Source organism: Streptopelia decaocto (genome assembly GCF_964273445.1).
Source record: "Streptopelia decaocto genome assembly, chromosome: 1".
Lineage (NCBI taxonomy): Eukaryota > Metazoa > Chordata > Aves > Columbiformes > Columbidae > Streptopelia > Streptopelia decaocto.
The window spans coordinates 124353058-124375362 of NC_138663.1; the positions used below are offsets into that span (position 1 = coordinate 124353058).

Sequence of the window (22305 nt, forward strand, 5' to 3'; positions counted from 1 at the left end):
TCTGTGATCTGTAAAAGCCATCTTTGGCCATTCTTCTGTCATGCTTATGGAGATGGGAGGTAGGGATGGGTGACCTCAGTGCAGACCTGATGCCGGGTCCCGGGACCTCCCATGACCAGGAGGATTTCCATTGCAAACACCCTATGGGTCAGACACTGATCATCTCTGCCCAGAGGTAAGAACTGCACACAGCAAGGCCAAAATTTCCATGGTCTGCAAACCTCATGAGCAGACACTATTGCCATTGACACAGAGAGTTAGCCTGGTATGGTTCGAAGTTGTTTTTCCTGAGTATCTGCAGCCCTGTTGCATCCAGGATGCACTACCCTTACCGCATCTGTGTTACACAGCACATATGCATATATTTCTTCCTGGGAACAAATGCTTGTTTTCAAGAGGGTTAATGAGAAGCTCAGGTTTGAAAAGATAACAAAGCAAAGCTCAAATATGAAACTATTGCCTTGTAAAAGTGCAAAGAATATTAGCAGAATGCAGACTTACAGCTTTCAGGGGAAAATTACAGGCTTACCTCAGAGTTGCTTCATTTTTTATTTTGTTACAGCTAGAATTACCCCAAGAATGACTGATACATACCTTCTTTATAATACATGCCATTACTTGTACTGTGGTTGTTCTTGTTGTAAAGTATGCTCTCCATGTCATTTTGAAGGTCTTTTACGAACAATGCAAACAAATTCAAAACTTTATGAAAAGGAAGAATGGGAGTAATTCTTATACTGATGCCAAACTTTGAGTCAATACTCAGAAAAGGTAAATAAAAACATAGTTGAGACGTCTTTCTTTATGAGGGATGTAAGACTTTTTTTCTTTTTGCCAGGAATGAAGAGCTTCCATGACAAAGGAAATAGGGAGTAAAATAATGTCAGTAATCTTGTGTCCCACTCCAAGATATGTATTATGCATGAATAGTTTTGCCTGGCAGGCAATGAATTTCAAAAAAGGTTGGATTTACACTGCATTGATGACACTGAAAGAATTATGTTTGCCAATGCCATAGTGGCTTCCAAAGCATTTTATGTTCATGCAGACTCAATGCTGAGGCAAAATAGCTGTTTCCAATCACCAAGTCCTGAGCCAAGAGCCTGCCTGGTTCTTGAAATGAAAGAAAATGCATTAATGGTTCCTGGTTTATTTGAAACACAGGAAATTGACACAAAGATTAAAAGAAGTGAAATGTTGAAGGGGCGGAAACACATTGGCAGGGATTTTGATCAGACTTGTTCTACAAAAGCTCACTTATATTTTATTACATACCTACTTGACTTTTCTGCCTGGTTCACAGGGGCATAGCAGCACTGTTGAGATTCTCCGGGGAGTGGGTACTGTCTTCCTGGACTACATTTGTGCCACCATTTCACTCCTGGTTTCTAACACCTGAGCATGTAATAATGATATGAGAAATGCATGTTATTCATCAGATAACTCACCCTCTGCTACAGCACCAGTCATGTGAAAGAAGGAGCACCACGGAGACTGAGGGGGGCTTGGAGCCATGCATGGCCCATAGGGCATGACAGGGTCCCAGCACAGCCAGGCCTCAGAGTTGTGCTTAAAAGGCTTCTCTACAATCTGCCATGAGGATTTGATGGAAGCATTACAATGTCGTTTCTCCTACCTCTTCTACCATCCATGCCCAATTTAGTTTCCCCCACAATCCCCCTCCGCTGTTTTGCATTTTGCATGTTTGTAAGGGAGCAAAGCGGGTGTAAACTCCTACCTTTCTAATTTGCAGGCTTTTCCCTCTAATTTTGCATGAATGTAAATGGCCACACTGAAGCACAGTGGGATGCGCTACCAGATTTTTTTCCTGTTTCCTAACAGATAGGTGCGAAGACCTATGTCTTTTCTGCCAGGGACTGACTCCATTCCACCATTTCTTGCCCCATGATTTAGTGCCAAGTAAAAGAAGTATTCTGTGTTTACCTGGACCTCAGGAAAGTTGGAAGCCTTTCCTTCCCTTCTGCACAACAAGCAAGCCTACAAAACTTTTTGCCTTGGATTCACTCATTCCATTCATCCTCCCGCCAAAGGGGCAGAAAAGTTCTAAAGGACGGTTACTGTACAAAAAGGGGGAAAATGCCTGAAATTTCCTACTTCCATCAGCTGTGCTCAGCTTATCTGCAGCCTTCACTTCTTACCTATTGAGCACATCAAGGATTAGTGTTTCGGGTGAGCATCCTGTGTGCCTGAGGCAGGAGAAGCACCCAGTAAAGCCCAAGTCTGATTTTGACTCAAAATACCTGATGAGATTGAAACTATCTGTAGCATTTTCTGATGCTGATTTTCTCCGTTTATTGCCAACCTTGCTTGTATATCAGTGCCCTGACCTGTAACTTCTTTGGCTTTGGTTCATATTTAGCCCAGATCCAAACTAACGCATCGTGGAAAATTGCTGGTAGCCACAAACTGCTGTACATTTATTTATGACTGCCAGCCTCTTCGGGTGAGAAGTCTTTGCGAATAGATAAGGAAATTCAAGCCTGGAGTCAGACTGAATCACTGGAGGGCTCTTCATCTCGGCAGCCATTTCTGGAGCATGTTCTTTATGTGTTAGACCCTTCGAATGCAAATGCTCAGGGAGAGGAAAGGACCCTACAGCCTGCATCGAACTCGGCATTTCTCCACAGATCTTTGTGCTCTGACTGTTGAGGAAGCCTCTAGCGCTGCTTTTCAGTATCTGCACATCAGTGCAGTAAAACACTTGGAAACGATAAAGCTTTATTTTGCAACAGGGAGATGTATGCCAGTGGGAAGCAGCTAATATGTATGAGGACTGGAAATCCTGGGTTCTTTTTCAAGAACTCCTGCAGTTAAACCTTTTTGTGCCTCTTCTTCTTTCATGAAATGGTCGGGGTGGTTGTTTACTTGTCGTACAGGAGTGCTTTTATAAAGCTAATTTTCTGTCCTAAACAAGGTTTTAACAACTCAGTTAGGTACACCAGCATCAACCTCCACAACTTAAAAAATGTGATTTCTAGTGTTTATCTTGACAAAGCAATCGTGCTACATAGGAGTGAATGTATAAAGAACCCATTTGTCTTTTCAGATAGTGAAGAGAAGGCAGGCAGCAGAGGCAAAATCCAGCCTGTGACCTCTATTTCGTCCAGCCATGCTATGCCTTCCAGCATGACGACTCTATTTTATTTGATCACTTCAATGAAACTTACTCAGATCCTGACCCCAGGAGTGGAGACAAGTAGCATGAGAAGGGACTAAATAACATCCAGTTCTCCCCATTAGCCCCAGGACAGCAGCAAATCTTCTTTCTGCCACCACTGTAACTTCTAGGCTATGATTTTCTTGGCTGAGTTTCCCAGCTTTGCCATTCTAGCACTGACTAATTTCTTCACAGCTCCACGTAATAGGATGCTGCATGGCTGCACACATCCTAAAAAAAGCACCTAAGATTTCTCTGTGGAAGGTTAGTAGAGCGGGCACAGGTATTTGTGAGAGGTGTGACATAGCTTTGTCTTCATAAATTTAGATGATACACAGGTGTTTGATGAGTTTATCCTTAGGGAATGTGTTTCCTTTTGTAGTACTGGAATTGTCTTTGTTTTTGTATTTCCGCATTAAATCATTGAGATTTTTGTTTTTCTGGAAATGGTGGTTAGCCAGCTACTATCAAGTCTTTTAAAATGTTATTGGATTGCTAAATAGGGTTTTTTTCCCGTCATTCTATTTTGCTTTATATTTCAACTGTCGTCACTTATCTCCAGTTTTTCAGTATGACATTTTAATGAATGGCCTGTTCCCTCAGCTTGGTTCACAAAAGCTGTTCTACCTCTGATTTTATGTCATGTCAGCTTGAGACCAGAATAGGCGAGCTTAACCTCTGAGCACCTGTGCGTTGCATTTTTAAATACAATGTATCCTTGCTGGTTTGTGCCAGTTCTGATATCTCTTTATATTAGCTCTCACCAAGCAGAAAATTTTGGAAAAGGCAGAACTTTTTACTGCCCTGATTCAGAGGTCACATTAACATTACCAAAACAACAACAACAACAACAAAAAGCCCAGACATTCAGTGAAAAACTATGCCCCTGCCCTAAAATGCCCATCAAGCTTTATGCAGCTAAGCTAAACTTGCTCTAGTTTTGTCTTTTCTTAATACATCAGACTGCAATTTGTGGTGGTTGAGTAAGTAATTAGCAGAAACCCGAATGGTACCTGCAGTGTGGCTGGGAATCTCTGGGAGAACGTGGAGTGGGCAGCTAAGGACCAGTCCAGAGGGTTTCTAAGGTAGATCCTCCTTTCTAATTCAGCTAAAAATCTGACTCCTCCTGCTGTAGGCATGGGGTTCTTGAATACCATGGAACATTACTCTCTGAGAGCTGGATTCATTGAAGAAAATTAGATTTAGGGCTCTAGATCATTTGTCAGCTTGTGGTGGTTTGACCTTGGATGGCTTCCAGATGCCTACCCAGCTGCTTTCTCACTCTCTTCAATAGGACGGGTGGGGAAATAAGATGAAAAAGCTTGTGGGTTGAGATAAGGACAGGGAGATCACTTACTCATTACTATAATGGGCAAAACAGACTCAACCAAGGGAAAAATATTTTTTTTTTGCCAAGTAAATATAGAGTTGCTTGGTGAGAAACAAAGACATAAACTAAAATACCTTCCTCTTACCTCCTGCCCCAGGCTTCATCCAGGTTCAGCTTCATCCCCAGTTCCTCTGCCTCCCTATCCTGAGTGGCACAGGTGGATGGGGAATGGGGTGTCTGATTTGCCCCTAAGAGCTCCTCTCTGCTGCTCCTTCCTCCTCACACCTTTCCCCTGCTCCAGCGTGCGCTCCTTGGTGGGCTGCAGTGTGGGTACCTGCTCGGTGCGGTGCTGTAGGGGTTGGAGAAACTATTTCTTCTGTCACTGACCATTGTTTTACATGGAGGAAGTAGAGTTAGGGTCATTTGAATGCTACTCAGGAGAAATTATTCTAAAACCCTCTGAGCTAAGTCCTTGGCTGGTGAATATCTGCATTAATATTTGTCAGCTTTCATAGACCTACATCCTCTCAAGCCAGCTGGGGAGCTGAAACAACTTTTTTTGTCCTCTGCAAAGAAAGGAGAAGCTAGTTTCCATATTGTGAATATGGCCACACGTGCATGGTGTCGATTAATTAAAACTGGGTGAGAGATCTCTCTCCCCACCTCCTGCTTCCCCTCTGCCTGAGTTGGCTGGTTCACCTGAGGCTGCAGGTGGGACCAGAAGCACAGTGCAAAATGCCAAAGGCAGTCAAAACCCCTGTCTTGGTGGTGCATCTCTGGAAATCCATCACTGCTGTAAGGGTAGGAAGAGCAGAGTATTTGATCATGGCTTCTGTATCGGATATGCATTTAAACTCTCTCTTACTTCAAATCAGACCTAACTGCTTCCTGGTAGTCTAAACTGTCACTGATTGAGCATGATTTACATTTTGTTTCTGTAGAGTCTAATTCTGTAAGGAATAAGCTAAATTAAACAGCTTTCTGTGCAATTAGTAAATGAGGAAAAGACAAAATTAAAATATGGCTGTTCCCTTTGACAATTAAATAGGAAGAAAGGAACACCATGGTTTTGATCATATGAGCTTTCAGCTAAGCCTTTCATTAGTGGTGAAAACCTTTCTCTCTGAAATCTCCCAAACCCTGTTTTGAGGGGGGGAAAAAGCACTTTATCAAATTGCTGTTTTGAAATGGAAAAATTTAATTTATCTATTTCTCTGCTTCCCAAAAGTTAGTGTTTACAACAGGGTCCCCAAACGACTCATAATCTGGTGATGGGTCTCGCATAACCTTGGGTCACTAAACAGATTGTTTATCTGAGCATTATCAGATTCTCTTGTGGTGAGAGGGTCTGTTCATAATCCCCAAATCCATTAAAGAAATGAGGGAGTTGTAAAAACATTTTTAAATAGATGAAACACCTTTCAAGATAACTTGCTGATAAAGGAAAGCAAAAGCACAGTGGGACTGAAATGATTCCTTGGATACTTTGTGCTACTTCTTTGGCAGCTGCAATATTTGTATCTTGCTCTGGTGACTGTACTACAAGGCATGTACTGAACAGTAGTTCCAAAATAAATATCTTAGATGTTATAAATACCAAGACTACTTTTTACTTTACTTTCTTACATTCACTTTAAAAAGAGCAAATTGCTTCTTAAAAATGATGGTGGTTTGTCATTGACACAGTCCTATTAGAAGCTTTGTTGTCTTTGGTGAGTGCAGGACATGAAGGCTGAAAATCAAGTGATATCCTGGTGTTTGAAATAAAGGTATTATAAAACATGCCAGCATGTATGTTACCTTATCCATATGAGCTCTCTGATCAGAAAAAAAGAAGCTGTACATCTCTTTCTTGTAATTGTCTATGTGATAACACAGGGTAGAAACACAATGTGGAAGAAAAAAAGATTATTAAATAATTCCGAAGCAAAAGCAAACTACAGAAACATTATAATAATTAAGTAGCTAGAAGATCACATACTTCATTACTCACAAGCTGGCAGGTCGTAGGAGAGGCATGAGTGCATTTTTATGTCAGGAAATACGTCCATTACATTACACCATTAAGCCATATACACCAGTTATATTCTCTTGCTTGATGGGTTTCATATTGACTTTACCTTCTATTCAGCGCTGTAGACAAGAGGCTAGTATTAAAGACAGGCAGATAAAAATACATTTACCTGATTGCTAAGTCATGTACTTTGTTCAAACAAACATAAATAGCTGAAGTTTGAGACAGTCGAACTGCAAAAAAGCCACTCAGAGTGTAAGCTATCCATTGCAAAAGCCTGAAAAGGAGAACTGTATGATAAAGCACCTTCGTATTTTCACCTGTTTTTTTCCAGTTCCTTCGTTGTACCCACTAATGTTTTGCTTTCCTCCTTTTTTTTAAGTCTTAAATTTTTTTCTTTAGTGTTCCTGATGATGCTTTGCTTTTGTGCAGTGATTAACTTCCCTCAAAAACAAGAGTGGCTGATGTTCTAATTAATGCAGCTGACACGTTGCCCAGCTGCTGTTCTCTTTCTCCATGGCCCTGTCTGCAGTTTGTGCCTGGATGTATCTTCATCATGTGGCCAAAACGTTGTGACATCTCATTCTGTGATGGGAGTATGTATGTGCTATGGCTTTCTGGTGCATTTCTCATACTTCTTGATGCACTCGTGTCAAGCGACCAGAATTCAGGCCCTCCCGTCGCCACCACTTTTGCTCAGTCCCATGATCTGTGTGTGCCATTGCTGTCCCATTCCTAAAGCGTGCCTGTCCCAAACCTTCGGTGTGGTTGAAATGTTCACCGTTCGTGTGCAGGGTGAGAGACAGCAATGCCATGGTTTGAAAAGCAAGGCACAATACAAAGGCAGATCACCAGTGCTTGTAAAACTCTGATCCGTTTTAGGGAGATCAGTGTGTGTCATTAGCTTCACTTCAGGATCAGACCTTCTCAGCCATTATGTCATCTTGGCTGTCGGTGCTTAAAACTCTGTCAATTCTTAACTCTCTTCCCAGCCTCCTTCCATTTCAGCTCATGTCAGGTATTAGACGCAGTGTGTTCTGCAGCTTCTGCCAAGTCCAACATACTGCCACTTATTTTTCTGTTCCTGCTTTCCCGTTCCCCTCAAGCACTGGCGTCCCAGTGCAAGAAAGCATTTAAACGTGTGCTCAGCCCTAAGTGATGAAGTGTTCTTTTGAGTCAGGACCTTTGCTCTGAGTGTGAGTAGCCTTTGAAATTTGAAAGGCACAAAGAGACATCCTCAGTGACGTGGAGAGCACTAGTTAATTCTTTCATTTATTAGTCTTTTTGGTTCTTCAATATAAATGCTCTTAGATTCTCATTTTTTACTTTTGCTGCCTTATTGTACCATCCGCCTTTTTGCTTCATATCACTCTGTTCTTCTTTCATTTACCACTTCTTCCCCATAGCTGGGAAGCATAATTCTACTTCATACCTCAGCAAATTTGTTGTACAGTACAATCATTAGTTTAATTGAGTTGGCAGTCCGTGACATGCTTCTGGTACCTTTGGCAGTAGACCAAGGATCTCACTCCTATGCCATGAGAAGACCTGTCTGAGGGTATTATCTCACCTCTATTTGTTCCGACATGATAAAAATGCCTCTGCTGGACTAAATGTTTGCTTAATACAAGAATTTTCCTGTGTTTTGTTTGGAAATAGTCGATGCATGCAGCTGCTTCAGAAAGAAAATAATTGAAAGTTTGGAATGGAGGCTGCTAATTAGATGCTTCTCTCAATCTCTGAGCCCAGAGCTTTTCCAGAGCTTTGGTGACTTAGCACTGACTCAGAGATGTGAGTCCTTTTGATGTCTTTGCATATTTTTCTTTTTTAAACGTACTGCAGCTTAGCTTTGAATTCAGAACTTTTGCTTGCGTTGCACTCCCAGGTCACTGCGACCGGGCTCCCGCTATCACAGGCAACCCATCACGTGATTGCTTTTATAAACGTGCCAAGCTCAGTCTTCACACCTCTCAAGCAACTAACCCCTGCTGCATCTCCTGGAAAGCTGTTCAGAGCCATACTCCTCCAATTGTTGAGAATCTTTACTTTTGCAAGCTTCCTCTGCAAGTGTGTTTCTAGTGATGTGTTTCTAAAATGACCTTGCATATTCCATCTTGATATAAAAGTGTGAAATAGCTTTTCGATCCCTTCTTAAGTGATGGTGTTTCCAGACTGGAATTGTTTTGGAGAGATGCTGTGTGGCAGAGTATACATCCTTGCATGTATGACAGCGTTCTTGTCAGCTGTGTAAGCTAAAGTGCATTTCTTGATTCAAGAGTGTAACTCTTGTTTAATCGATGGGATGCATGGTTTGCTTATGCCAAGGGATAGAATTCCATTCGTTTTCCTGGGGAAACATTTTTCTGTGTTATTTCACTGTGCTGTTGACCAACCTGTCTGCTCTTTCCAACAGTTGCACATGCATCTGAAGTGACTGTGATGGACTCTGACACTGGGGGAGAAAATTCACCCCACAAGCACGTGTCTTAATGAAAACTGTATTAATATGTGGTTTAGTGGTTGTGGATAATTTTGATGTTAAATATTTTGCAGATGATATAATGGCGTTCAGTCACTTCCGTCACACTGTTGCAAACTGGTGTAAAGTTTAGATTAGTAACAGGTCATGACATAACAGCAGTACTTAAAGCCTCAAGGAAAACTTCACAAAATGCGATATTTACAGACTGTTCTGTCAAAATCACTGAGATCGTCACTACGTCTTTATTTTTGCTGCCGGAGATATTTGCATGGATACGAGCCCTTCTGGCTTGCGGATGCTCTGTTGTTCCACGGAGCCGTGATGAACGCTCAGCCCTGTGACAGAGCAGGGCCGTACCGGTGCGTGCGGTATGGCAAAGGACACCTGAAGGTTGTCTGCGCTTTGGTGTTCCCACTTGTGTTTAACCACCATCAAATGTGATAATCACAGCATGGGAGAGCCTTCTGCCAGGCTTCCTTGCATTTCCGAGGGGAGGGAGCAGAGCGTTTCTTTTCAAATAGTCGAGTGAACATCAAAGCTGTTACCTTAGGCAAAACTAAAATGGAAGGATAACGTTTTAATTGCCTGAAAGACAGTGGATTTAGGCTTTTATTCAACAAAGCACATGGAGTCTGTTGACTTCATTGGGAGAGTGGTATTTAAACCTAAGCATATGTTTAAGGTCTTTCTTGGGGTTTCCAAACAAGGCCCTTGGGAAGAGGGGTTCTTAACCTTCCCTGCATGGGAGGGGAAAAGGCACCGGGCTCTGTGCCTAAAGAAATCAAAGCACTTTATTTGCTACACCTCATTAGCGTAAAAAGTGACACTGAAACTGTGAGGAAGGGACCAGGACAAAGGGGTGTCTCTTCTGCGCATCTCTACAGGAATAAGCAATGTCCCACTGCCTGGGAAAGGGGAGAAGGGGACCGCGTCCTGGGTCTGCTCTTCCCTGCTGCTCGGTGGGGTGTCCTGCCCTTTGTCTGGGTCATGCAGGCAGACCAGCAAAGATTTCCTGCATTGACGAGGGAAATTATTGCTGATTCATCAGTAACTGGCTCTTCTCCAGCCCCCAAATAGCTCCTGAGGTGGAAGAGGTCAAATCTAGCTCAACGTTACTTAATGTAGTGTGTGCACACGTTTTTATCATGCGGTGACTTCTGCATCCTCAGCACAGCTGCCTTCAGATACAGCAACTATCCTCATTTTATGGAACCTGTAAGAGCCACAGCACGGTTTTGTAACTGCAGTTTAATTTTCAGGTTTTTTTAGTTTTCTGACTCATAGTCCTTTTCTCCAGAAACATAAAATGATTCATATACCCAACCACTTAACTCCTTTTACATTTGTAAATGGCATTCATGCATGCTTAACGAGGGTGTTCCAAACCACTAAAACCATAATTTGCTTATGCTACATAATAAGGTTTGAATCCCTCAAAGACTTACGTAAAGTTCATTGTAGGTTTTTGCAAATGGTGACTTAGAGCCAGAATGTCCACTGGCTTAGACTCAGTGGATCTTCGTGGTCACCATAAGCTCTGACACAGCACCTGGGAAGAGAGAATGAGAAAGAAAAATGGAATTGCTGCTATAAATCTGAGAAGAAAAGAATGCAGAAGAGGCTCTTTTATTGCTTTCACAGGGGTAAGAGTTGAATATTAAAGTACATTAGAAAAAGAAGATGGAAAGAGAAGATGAAAAACATTTTTTTTTTCTTTCACTCTACTCCAGAATTTCTAAAATTAAACTCTCAGTGTCTTATTATTTTTATTGGAAAATATGAGGGAGAGATCCCTATGCTGGATAATTCAAAGCCTAGATAGATTTACTGATACTCAAAATATACAGTACTAGCTAGCACTGCCTTTTTAAAAGCTATTGCACTGTTACTCTGGCAATGCACATAATTTATTATTTTATTTTCAAAATGGAATAAAATAATTTATGATGCTGGGGTTTTAATCTCTTAATCCAGATATTTTCTTCCACGTCTTCCAGGAACCACTTCAGATTATTCAATGTCCAAAAAAAACCCTACATCTTTTTCATTTGTCTGTCTAACAGACAGAATTCTAAAAGCAGTTAACTCTTCCAATTTGAGATGAAATCTAATGAATCATGAATGCTTTTTGGAGCCACAGTTTCTGTCCTGAGAATCAGATTTCTGAAGAAGTCAAAAACCTTTTTTTCATATCCATAAAGTAGTGTTGCTTGCAGGCATCTGTTCATTTTCAGATATGTTATTTCTTTGTCATATTCTGTGTTCTTTTCACTTTGCTGTTGTTGTTGTGAAACAGGATTTTTCGTTACAATCTTCCTCTTCTTTGTTGCATAAAAAGGCAAAATTCCCTTCTTCCTCCGTCAATTTCCAAGAAGAGAAAAAAAAAATAAAATAAGAGTTAATAAGATTCTGCTCTGGCAGTAATTTATAGCTCACTAATGTCAGTGAAAGAGTACAAATAAAACAATGCTGTTAGTTAGGAAAGGACCATGAACTGCCTGTCACGTGCATTGAGCTTTGCAGGAGCTGGAAGGCATTTGGCTTTTTATCATCAGAGCTGTTTTCTAGTCGTGGATGTAGTCGCTGGGTAACTGGCACCAGCCCTGACACAGCTTCAGCAAGTGGGTCCCGATGCTCCCTCCCTCATGGTGCTGGTGTTCACACCACATTCCAGTAAAAGGAGCAGGAGCATTGCTGGCCTTTCCAGAAGGTATAGCAGGGAGCCAGAGCTTCTTCAGATGCTTTTCCAGTGGTGGTGTGGATAAATATGATTTGTACTCTTGGCGTTGCTGTGTTCAGGTGTCTGCTGATCTCTCCCAAGACAGTACTTACTTCAGAGAGAGGCAGTTGATGAAGAATCAGTGTGCTCATGAAAGAAGTTACTATGGATGATCTGAGCTCCCATTCAACTTCTAAACAGGTGATGAGGATATATCCTAGGCTGTCAGAGGAAGATCTGTCATCCCCCTTAGAGGAGAATGATGAACTCCTGCAAAATGGGCTGAATGAGCAGGGAGCATGTCAGGGATGAGGCTCTCTGTGATGCTCTTCCAGTTCAGTTTGCACAAGAAAGAGCTGCAATTGGTTTTGTAATATCTGGTCTGTGGTGTTTGCTTGTTGGCTTCTCTACTCTGTAGCCTTCGTTCCTCTGAAAGCTCATATGTTGCTTTATTTAGAGGCTACATTGCATCTAGGAGGAAAACTTTCAGTATCAAAAATATGTCTGTCTTGGCAATTTACATGAGCTGCTAGATTGGCATCTAGGTTACTTTCATCTTCAGAGCTGACCACCAAGAAGGAAAAAAATGTTTCTGTTGACCTCAACTTTTCCATAATTGGGAAGGAGATCTTGAGTCAGCAACATGCAATTTTGTTTTGAGACCGAGTGCTTGAACCATGGCCTTCTTTGGGAGCCCCTCAGGGGAACCTATAAAGTCCATGGTTGCAGCCTAGAAGAGCCACGTTTACATAATACAAACAGATTTCTCATTAGCAAACCAAATAGTAACATAGGCTTAGAGTTACTTTAAGCGGTGTTTTGCTTCTTGAAGACAACCCTGTCATGGAAGGGATTTAACTGGCAGGGAAATAACGTGTTTTTACCTCGATTCGCTCAGTCATTGAATTTCAGCCAGAGATACATGGTCAGTTGAGTTTGGTATGAGTTTGTTCCCTGCTGGCGGGAACAGGCAGGAGAAGACTTTTCCAGCACTGCCCTCCTGAGGCCCCTGGCCCTGGTCTCTGCTGGAGGATGCCTTGTCTAGGAATCAGGTCCCAGCTCTTAACAGCAGAGGAGGGTCACCCTGATGCCACCCAAATGAAACACAACGAGAAGAGTGCTGCTGCTATCTTTTTGTCATCGTTTTTGTTGTTGTTTTTCAGAAACTTCAATAAAAAGGTGTGGTCGTTATGTTAAGGAGTTGGGTTTATGCCAACAACCAGTTCATTTTCTGTCACTGGCTTCTTTGTTCCAGCCAAAGAAGATGTGGCAGCAGAGGATGGTCATTGATCAGCTCATCCAGCACCTCCAGCTTGTGCCGCAGTGCTCTGGGCAGCGGCTAGGTGGCACGCACAAGGCTGCTGAGAAGACGACAGTCTTATGCGTAGAAAATCATTAATAAATACAGTAAGGACCAGCCTTCACTGTGCACAGCTTTGCAAGTGAAGTTGACTGGAATGGGCAGAGTGGCGTGAAACTATGGACAAACATCAAGGCCAGCACAAGAAAATAAAGAGAAGTCACGGAAGACATCCTGGAGTGTGGCAGCGCTCTCCTTTGGTTTCCATATGTAGTGTTTGTTTCTCTGTTTAGTACATTGCCTTGGAAATCATGAGGAACTGTTACTTTTAATTACAGCTATCACTGTTATTTCTCTTTTAAAATTGATCTGTGGATCTCCTCCATCCTGCCTTGGTGCTCCCCTGCCTTACAGAGCAAGAGTTAAGAGCTGTGTCTCTGGGCCCTTTCCCATAGCGCCTGCTCCCTTGTTTCACTGACCAAAAAACAGTTAGCCCTGTGCAGGATCTTCCCTGGCACATCAAAATCACATCACACACAGCTGGGTTTGGGGTTTATTATAGGTGCAAAGCAGGCATGCAAAGAGATGCCAAACTATCAACCTTTCTGGCAACCGTGACTTTACAGGCTTAGCGTCAGGCTGGGTAAAAATACACTCTAGGTGCATGCCTGGGTAAAACTAGGCAGGTTTGACTGTCTGCTGCTCAGAGATTTCAGGATCTGACAGGCAAGATATCCAGAAGTCAGAATAGTAAGTCAGGCTCCTACAGCAAGAGTTTCCCAGGAGGGAGACTCTGGGATTCTCGCGCACTGAGCTGATGAAGCATGCGAAGTTAAGCATTTGCAGAAATTGGTATAAATAAAATGACTATCAGAAAGAGTATGTTAAGAATTACCAGAAAAGTAATATTTCTGGGATTCTCCCAAGTGTTTATACCCAGTAACGCAACTGCCAAAAGTGAACTATTACTGGGGGTTACTAATTTTCTGGTATTCTTGGAAGCCCACCACATTGTCCTTACCTCGCACGCTTTGATACTCAAAGGGCTGGAAGTTGGTCAGGAATTTTGGCCTCTCCTGTTGCTGTTGATTCAGAAAGCATTTTAAATTGCAGACTCAGCCAGCAATGCAAACTACAGGCATAAAAAAGGATAAAAATCTCTGAGTTAAAGTGAAGGCTATATGAGGTACAATTGTGACGTAATTTTCTGTTTAAGTCAACATTGTGTTGGGCTTTGGATTCATGAGCACAATGAGGAACGTTTTGGAAAGTGGAAATTGCATTATGACTTCTGTTTCCTTTCCAGAGAAGCATGTGAAGCACATTACAGAGCAAGGGAAGGTCATGGCTGCAGGGAACAGGACAGGATGTCTGAGAGGGAAAGGTGGGGTGAGAGGAGGTGCTGCAAAACAAGGACAGAGAAGCAGCAGGAGAGCACAAGGTTGCAAAGTGGTAACTGGAAACCTTGCAATACCTTAATCAGAATTCCTTCACATAAAAGGTCAAAAAAAAGCTTCCACTTACCCACTTCCTCCTCCCCAGTTAGTTCTGTATTTCTGACTTAGTGTTTCGGAACCAGCATCTGCATTAGCATGTATTAGTCTGATGAAAATGCTGGACAGGATGGGACTGATCAAAATGTATCTGCTTAGCCCTGATCAGTTAATAACACCACTGTGTATTACGTATTGTGCTCGCTATACTGCAGCACGCACCTCCCGGCTATATATCATGCATCATTCTCTCTGTTCATAAAACTGAGTTTCTGAGGCAGACCTGCACTGAGTCTGAAGCAGGGTGGATGCCGTGCCATCCCTCCCTCCACGCCCTCTGTCTGAGGCAACAGGAGGATCTCAGGCCTGTTGCACACAAGCAGGGAAAGCAGTTTGGGATCCAGCTAGAGGAAGAGCCCACTTTCTCTACTGTAGCAGCTCCTTTGCCCTTCCCAGCATTGCTTATTTGAAACACTTTGCAGCACTGCTGGCCAAGCAGCATTTCCAGCAGTGTGCTGGGGAGAAAAGCATATGGTTTGGCATAAAGGAAGTAAGCATAAAACGTCTACATATTTCTCAAAAGGCAAATTGTCTAAAAAGTCTGTCCAATGATAGCCCAAACCAGAATAAGCTGTAATTATGTATCCTTTTGGTTTGCAGTTTATGTGATTTTCTCTCTGGTTTTGCAAGTGTGCTACAGTTACACTTCAGTGGCTCAGCAGCATTTGAATAAGCTGTAGGAGATACCCTATTGCTCAGGCACTGGCAATACCAAAAGACAGAACATATGATCCTTTAACTCTTTGCAAGATTATGTAGCTTAACAATATGGAGGAGTCTAAAAGTGATGAACTGTCCTCAAGGAGCTGGGAAGAAGGAGGTCATGAACTGGGATGATTACTCACTACCTTTTCATTGTACATCTGCTACTCAGGATATTTTGGTGCTTGAGTTAATAGCCTTTCAAACATAACAAGGTAGAGAGGGAACGGCACAGAGGAAACTATTTGGAAGGAATTAAACATTAACAGCTCACCTTGAATACAACCAAGTAGGAGCAAAAGGAGGGAAGTACTGTCGAAGTACAGTCGGTACCCAGTTCCAACAGGCAGGCGGGATTTGTTTACAGAAACAGAATCATCTCCATCCTCCCTGTGGTAAATCATGTATTTAAAGGAAGTACTAGTAGGAATTTTGTCTAAGTGCAACTTGCCAAGTAAAACCTCAAACTCAAGCCTGGTCCATTTGAGTTGGCACTCTGTAAACCAATTATTTAATTTAAACCAGGAGGCAGCAGCTAGCTGACTGTTTAACTGATTCCCTAGTTGGATGGCTTTTCAGTTAACACTACCCTGATTTCTGCATTCCAGGACTGTAAAACTCTGTGGTGAGAGGGCTGCTGGTTCAGCCATGGGGTACCCTAGCTAATTCAGTCGCTCCTCCATCAGCTTTTGCCACGGGGTACGCCAGCTGTCAAGCCAAAATGCCCTGGATGGCAATGCCAGTCTCTTAGTGGATCACTTGCTGTGTGTTTTTGTCCTTATGAAAATAAAAGGACAACTGTAGAGAGGAGCGAATGCCCCGGAATGAGTCTGCCTGCCTTGGCAGTGGCAGGAGAAAATGGGGCACAACCCCGCTGCACTTCTGCTGATGGTCCAAGTAACCCAGGGTTTGCCAATCAAATTACATAAATAGCCCAACACCCCCTCCCTCCAAGTAACATCAAGTCTGACTGAGAGTCCAAAGAGCACATTTTTCAAAATGTCAGTGGCTGGATCAGAAGATCAAAGACCATTGATTTTTTTAAATTTTATTTTATCTCAGAGAATGAGTTTTAAAAAATCCCTTATCAGCTTCTTTTTGAATGCCTGAAAGGGGAAAAAATTAAAGGGTGTTTATTAGTATTAGGAGTAGTATTCCAAAATGCATTGCATGCTTTATTATTAATATTATTCCAGAGATGCAGAGCCAGCAAATCATAGATACAGAGACTTGGCAATAAATTAATTGGAGAACTAAAAAAGTACTGGAAATTAGGAAAGATGATGAGGTGGAAGAGATCAGCTGAGCAGAGTGAAGACTGAGAGCGGCACGTCTTTCTTGCACTAATATGGTAATGAAATATAGCGAAGGCAGAGTGGGAATACTGATCTTCACATGCTCTTAATGACTTCTTGCCATACTCGGTCAAATTTCTGTAAAATTGCTAATGTGAGCTATTACAGGATGAAAAGACCTTTATGCCAATATAAATGCCTCTCTGGTGCGGAGCTCTGCGGCTTCTGCAATGATAGTTTCTAAATTGATACAGCGTTACAGAGTGAGCTGGGTTTTGGAAAAACCGGCGGCTGCGGTTCCCCTGTGCTAGAGCTTTCGCTTCTGTCCTCAATGGAGAACATGGGTCCAGGCAGGAGATCCTGGGCCTGTAAATGCTATGTGATGTGTACAGGGAAAAACAATCCAAACTCCCACATGAATTGATGGGTTCTGGGCTGACATGACCTGCCAGAGGACACAGTTCTTCACATTCACTGCTTCAGGGGGATTGGACTAGATGATCTTTCAAGGTCCAGTCCCTAACATTCTGTGATTCTGTGATATGTAACTAAGCTGGGGAGCTGTTTGCCGTGAAGCTGTGGATGCTAAAATTTGCATGAGCTCAGGATGAGGCTGAGGAGGTTTGCAGAGAAGTCAACTGAGTGATACATTTAAGAAACAAACCAACCTCTCTGGGTCACAAAGTTGCTGAGCTGCGCAACGCAGAAGGAGGTCAGGAGAGAAAGTTTTCTCTCTTAGGGTTTTCTGGAGGTATCTTTTTGGCTACATGCCCCTAGTAGCTTCTCCAGTCAAAGAAAGCCTCTAAAGGTGTTCCAGGGAGGAAAACGGGAATCAAGAGAAACCATCTGCTTGTAAAGGACAACAAATGCAAAATGGGCAGGAGTGTGAGGGTCACAAGACCGAAAGCTGAAAAGTTGGGGGGGTGGGGTGAGCCAGCAGAGTGCCAGGCAGCACCCACTCCCTCCAAGGCACCCAGGGGGCAAGGAGTGCTGGCAGGTGGGGGCTTGCAAATGGAAACTGTCCCCATAGCATCCTTGGAGGAGAACGCCACCAGGAGCTGGGGCTTTCTCGGCACACTGAGTAGGTGCAGGTGTGGAGGCATGAGTACAAATGTGAGGGGAGGAGGGCAACCCATGCCTCAGCAGGAGAGTTTTGGGGAGAGGCCGAAGCAGCACTGGGATGCAAGGACATGGCTGGAGGTCTCTGGTGCAGCGAGGCCAGGCTGGTGTGCTTCTCTTCCCCTCTGCGTTGCCTGGTTTGCCCTGACCCTTCCCTGGAGCCAGACCCATGTGTGTCCCTGTGCTGAGGACACCTCAGAGGCAGGAGGAGGGGAGGGGACACACTGCACAGCATCCCTCAACCACAGTGGTGCAGGAAGTTTTTGGGACGTGCACTTCACTGGAGATGGGATCCCTGGGTTGGAAGCAGGGGCAGAGGCGGCAGACTCAGGAGGGACTGTCTTGGTGGTGGTGGGATTAAGACAGTTTGCATTACTTTATGTGGGCTTTCTGGAAAAGCTGACTGAAAGGTTTTTTTCTTTGCTTTGCAGTTTTGTACTAATAAACCAGGCTCCCCAGCAAAGTTTTATGCACCTCACCATACCACATGTGAAGTTAGGACAGATCCCAAGAAGGAAAAACAAAGGCAAACGGACTACAAAGTCCCTGCCACAGAGCCATGAAGGTCATATATATACCTGGCTCCCAAATTTTGGCAGTGCATTTAAAAATTGGTGCCTATTCAGTAATCATTCTTCCTCCAGGAAACACTGACCTATTGAACCAGAAGGTTTTTAGGCCTCTGAAATCCAGTGAACCTGAAGTGGAAATGACTGCGGAGGCCATATTCGTCTTGAGCAAATTTGACATCCATTTTACTTGCCTAAATCCCAAATCAGTAACCTTCTGGAAGGGGAAGAGGCTCTGAATGAAGTCCATTCCCACTCATTAAGACCCGAAGGAGCAGGGCTGCTCTTCAGTCTCTCTCCTTTTCTCCAGTCATCTCAACCCTAGCCATCACAGGCTGGAGCAACCGCTGGTGGCGCCTCTGCCACTCGTGTAAAACACCCAAGTTACCAGTTCCCCGAAGGACAATTCCTCTGACTCTGGGCATCTCAGCTGTGCCAGCTTAAAGAGCAATTAGAGCCCTGCCTGGCTTCAGTATCACCAAGGCCTCAGTGCCACCCAGCAAAGGACCTGATCCCCTGCACAGACCGCTGCTGGGCCAGAAATGTTAAGCTGTGAATGGGATTTATATTCTTTCCAGGGGAATGTTGCTAAAAGCAGGTGGAAAGCTGCTTCTTCGAATATCTGATTTTTACCCTGACAATGTCTCTTGACATTTCTGCAGCTTTAAAATTACTTTTCTCCATCTTTACTTTTCTGTGCATTGCTTTTCTGTGGCAGTCTTTGTCTCTTCATTGGCTTTGCTTCTGTAAAGGACTTTGCATCATGTTTTCCTTTCAATTGTTCCATTTCAAAATTTTACCTTTATTTCAGAATTCCTAGTTGCTATGTGACTTGGCTGTGTGGTTTCTAGGTCTTCTTTTGCTTTACAGTACCCTTTTTCTCTTAGGTATTTTCTCTTGAGCAGCTCTACAATGGCAATAGCATGAAAAATTGTTCTATCCTTCTGTGTCTCTATACAGAAGTCTAAAATATCAGTGAGAGAGAGAGAAAGCAAGCATATTTTTTTTAATATAAAATAAGGGATATCTACTTACCGGATATTTATTTTCAGAAATTCCATAGTAGCACAAAGAGAAACTCTGCCATATTTTACAAAAAAGTACATGCTTGTTTTTCTTTGTAAGTTCTAGTCATACCACAAGCTTTCCACAAAAAGAACAAGTATTTATTTTTGTGCTGTGTGCCCAGAACAGCTACTGCATGACTGTCGTCCTGCCGGCATTTGGTGCTGAGGAGGTGCAGCTTGATGTTCAGAGGCAGAGCACTCCTCGTTTTACTGGGGGCTGTTGTGAGTGGCAGGGGCTACAGGTCTCTGAATTGGATGGGTTTAAGCTTTAACTCACCATCAGAGAGGGGTATAACATTACATATGTCCTGTTATATATATTTGGCAAGATGCATCTCCTGAAGTCCTCTCAAACAGATCCTTTTCAACTCAAACACTTGATTCCTGGAACAGTTTCACATACGTATCACTGGGTCTGGTCTGAAGCCCACTGAGGCCAGCAAGCGCTTTTCTGCTGGTATTCGGTCAGGCTGCAACTGGATTTAAAGAATGACCTACCTCTTTTGCTCCATATCTCAGGCTTTCTTTGTGTAACCATCCATAGGTGGCCTAAATTTATCACTGCAGTGTGAAAACCTGAATCCATGAGCAGTGGTGGGTCTAGCTGTTCAAACTGCTTTTTGTCCTTGCTTGCACTTACCAATTTTGTCAGCAAAACAAAAGTTGGTGAATATTTTTTTTGGTGACCATTTTTGCGTCTGGTTCATGGCTATAGCAGCAGGAGCTATGGTGGGGACCAGCAAACGAGTGCTTTAGTAGATATTTGTTATTTTGCTTGCTGACCTAGGTTGGCTAGTCTGGCTGAAGTGGTTTTTGCTTTCTAGTACAGTTGTGTTTAAAGTGAGAGGCCTTTTCCAACTTGGAAGTTTTGCCAGTCGAAGTCAGCTCTTTTTGAATTTCAGACACAAACAGATGCAGAGGGGCTTTTTATAGCTGTGTATTGCCCTGCTGCTGTTTCTTTGCAGAGGTAAGACAGCGCCAGTCAGCCAACACCTCCGAAGGGTCACTAGGAAAAACTATAGGACTGCAGGTAAGTCCTCAGATCTCAGCTCTGTCACCCAAAGCAGTCTGACAGGTGTGTAAGGATCTGCTTAATACCTGAGGAAAGATTGAAACTGCTCTTGAAGATGGTATCAGACCTTTTGTCATCTTTTTTCCTTGTGAACAAACCGTCTTCCTTCATAGGCCAAATATCACAGAATCAATACTTAAATTAGTGGAGGGGTGTTGCTTTGGAGCAGTTCCTGTTCATGCAGAAGGGGAAGATGGGCTTTGGGTGTGAGGCTGGGGTGTCTGGCAGGCACTGGTGCATGAAGAGTGCAACCCATCACTCAGGGCAGATGACCAAATGGCATCTGACTGCCCACTTCTGGCACCAATGATTTTGGAGACAGCTGAGACAAACACTATTTAAACTGTGTTTGAAATGGGCTTTTTAAATAAAAGAACTTGTAATTTAGCACTGGGAAAGTAACATGTGCTGTGTGTTACCCACTTCTGTCAGCCTCTAGGATGGAGGGCGGGTGTTCCTCAGGGTGCAGCTGGTTAGAAGTACAGGAAACTGTTGTGGTTTCTGGGATTTGAGCTGATCAGCCAGGCAGAGCGTACCTGGGATGCAGGAGCTGGGCAGCAGTGGGCCGTGTACAAAGCAGAAATGCAATGCTGGACCCGAGGCCAGCAGTCAGCAGCGGCTGGTTCTGCTTCTTCCACCTGGGAGAGGGATTATTTCAGCGAAACGGAGTTCCCCACGACTCTGCGATGCAGTGCTCCCAGCTAAGGGCACAGCAATTCATCCACTAAATGGATGGAGCAAAAGCAGTAGCAGTTCACTGTTGTTTATATTTGGGGTATGTTATGCCTGATTTTTTAATTGTGGTATTATAAGGAAACTTTCTGGAATGAAGAGAGTATTGTGTCAAAGTGTCTGCTAAATCAAACTGTTTTCCCATACGGTAGTTTCTCTCAAGGTAGTGATAATGTTCCCAGAGAGAGCAAGATGGCAAAACTGGATGTCTCTTGGTCACATCTTCCAAGAGCGTCAGACTATCTTTTTTTTAGATCGAAACTATTGGGAACGCAGCAGGGTGGGGAGGTTGTTTCTCAGTTACTCATGGTGGTTAATACTGAAGCACTTGATCGCAGCAGTGTTTAGAGTTACTGGCTTTATGGCCAGGTGCTTGCTGCCATGAGTTAAGGTTTCATAAATTATATATTTTGCAAAATATTAACAGGTTTACTCTCCCTGCACACTCTTCACTCATTGCTGCATAACAGCAGACAGCAATTTAGCTCCCTGGCAGTGTATTTTAGTAAGACAGCAAATTGTCTCTGTTTACTTATGCTATATAATTCTGTAATTGTACTGCAAATCTTGACCAAGCTGCTGAATAGTTGGGGTCTAAAAACAAGCTCTTAAATTCATGTTTAGGTTCCTAAATAGAAGGTCTGATTTTTCAAGTATTGAGTCCATCCTGACTCTTGCTGGCACTTTGGAAGCCAGGACACTAATAGCATTTTGAAAACCAGGCCTCCTGCTTATTCCCATGCCTGTATGGGGAAGCCAAACTATGTTTTAGATACCTTTTCATATTTGTCTTTGTAGTATTGCAGTGCCTGTTTTATTTTCCGCATTGCAATAATTCCTAGTGAAGCTTATTCTTGTTGACAAACTATCAGTTTGGATTGATTAAAATGTCCAGTAGAAAAGTTGCCAGCAAGGTTGCTATTTGAAATTTTTTCTGGAAGATGAAGAGATACACAGAGTAAGAATATTTCTGGCAAGTCACTGAGTTTTTTTCATAAAAGGGCAGGCTATAAATACCATCTTTCATATAACATATGCTGTACTGCCAATGCCTGACAGCAAACCTGAATGAGCTAGGGTTCATCAAAAAGGCTGATTTTGCCCTCAATATTATTGGGAGCTCTTCAGTGCCTCTTGGTAAGGTTGTTTTTTTTTTCCTGTGTGTCAGGGTAA

General features: G+C 43.0%; 1 protein-coding gene across 2 annotated transcripts in view; it reads left to right on the forward strand.

The window, feature by feature from the left end:
* CYYR1 (cysteine and tyrosine rich 1) overlaps positions 1 to 22305 on the forward strand; it is a 58287-nt gene that overhangs the window by 30313 nt on the left and 5669 nt on the right. The gene's annotated exons all lie outside the window — the stretch shown is intronic.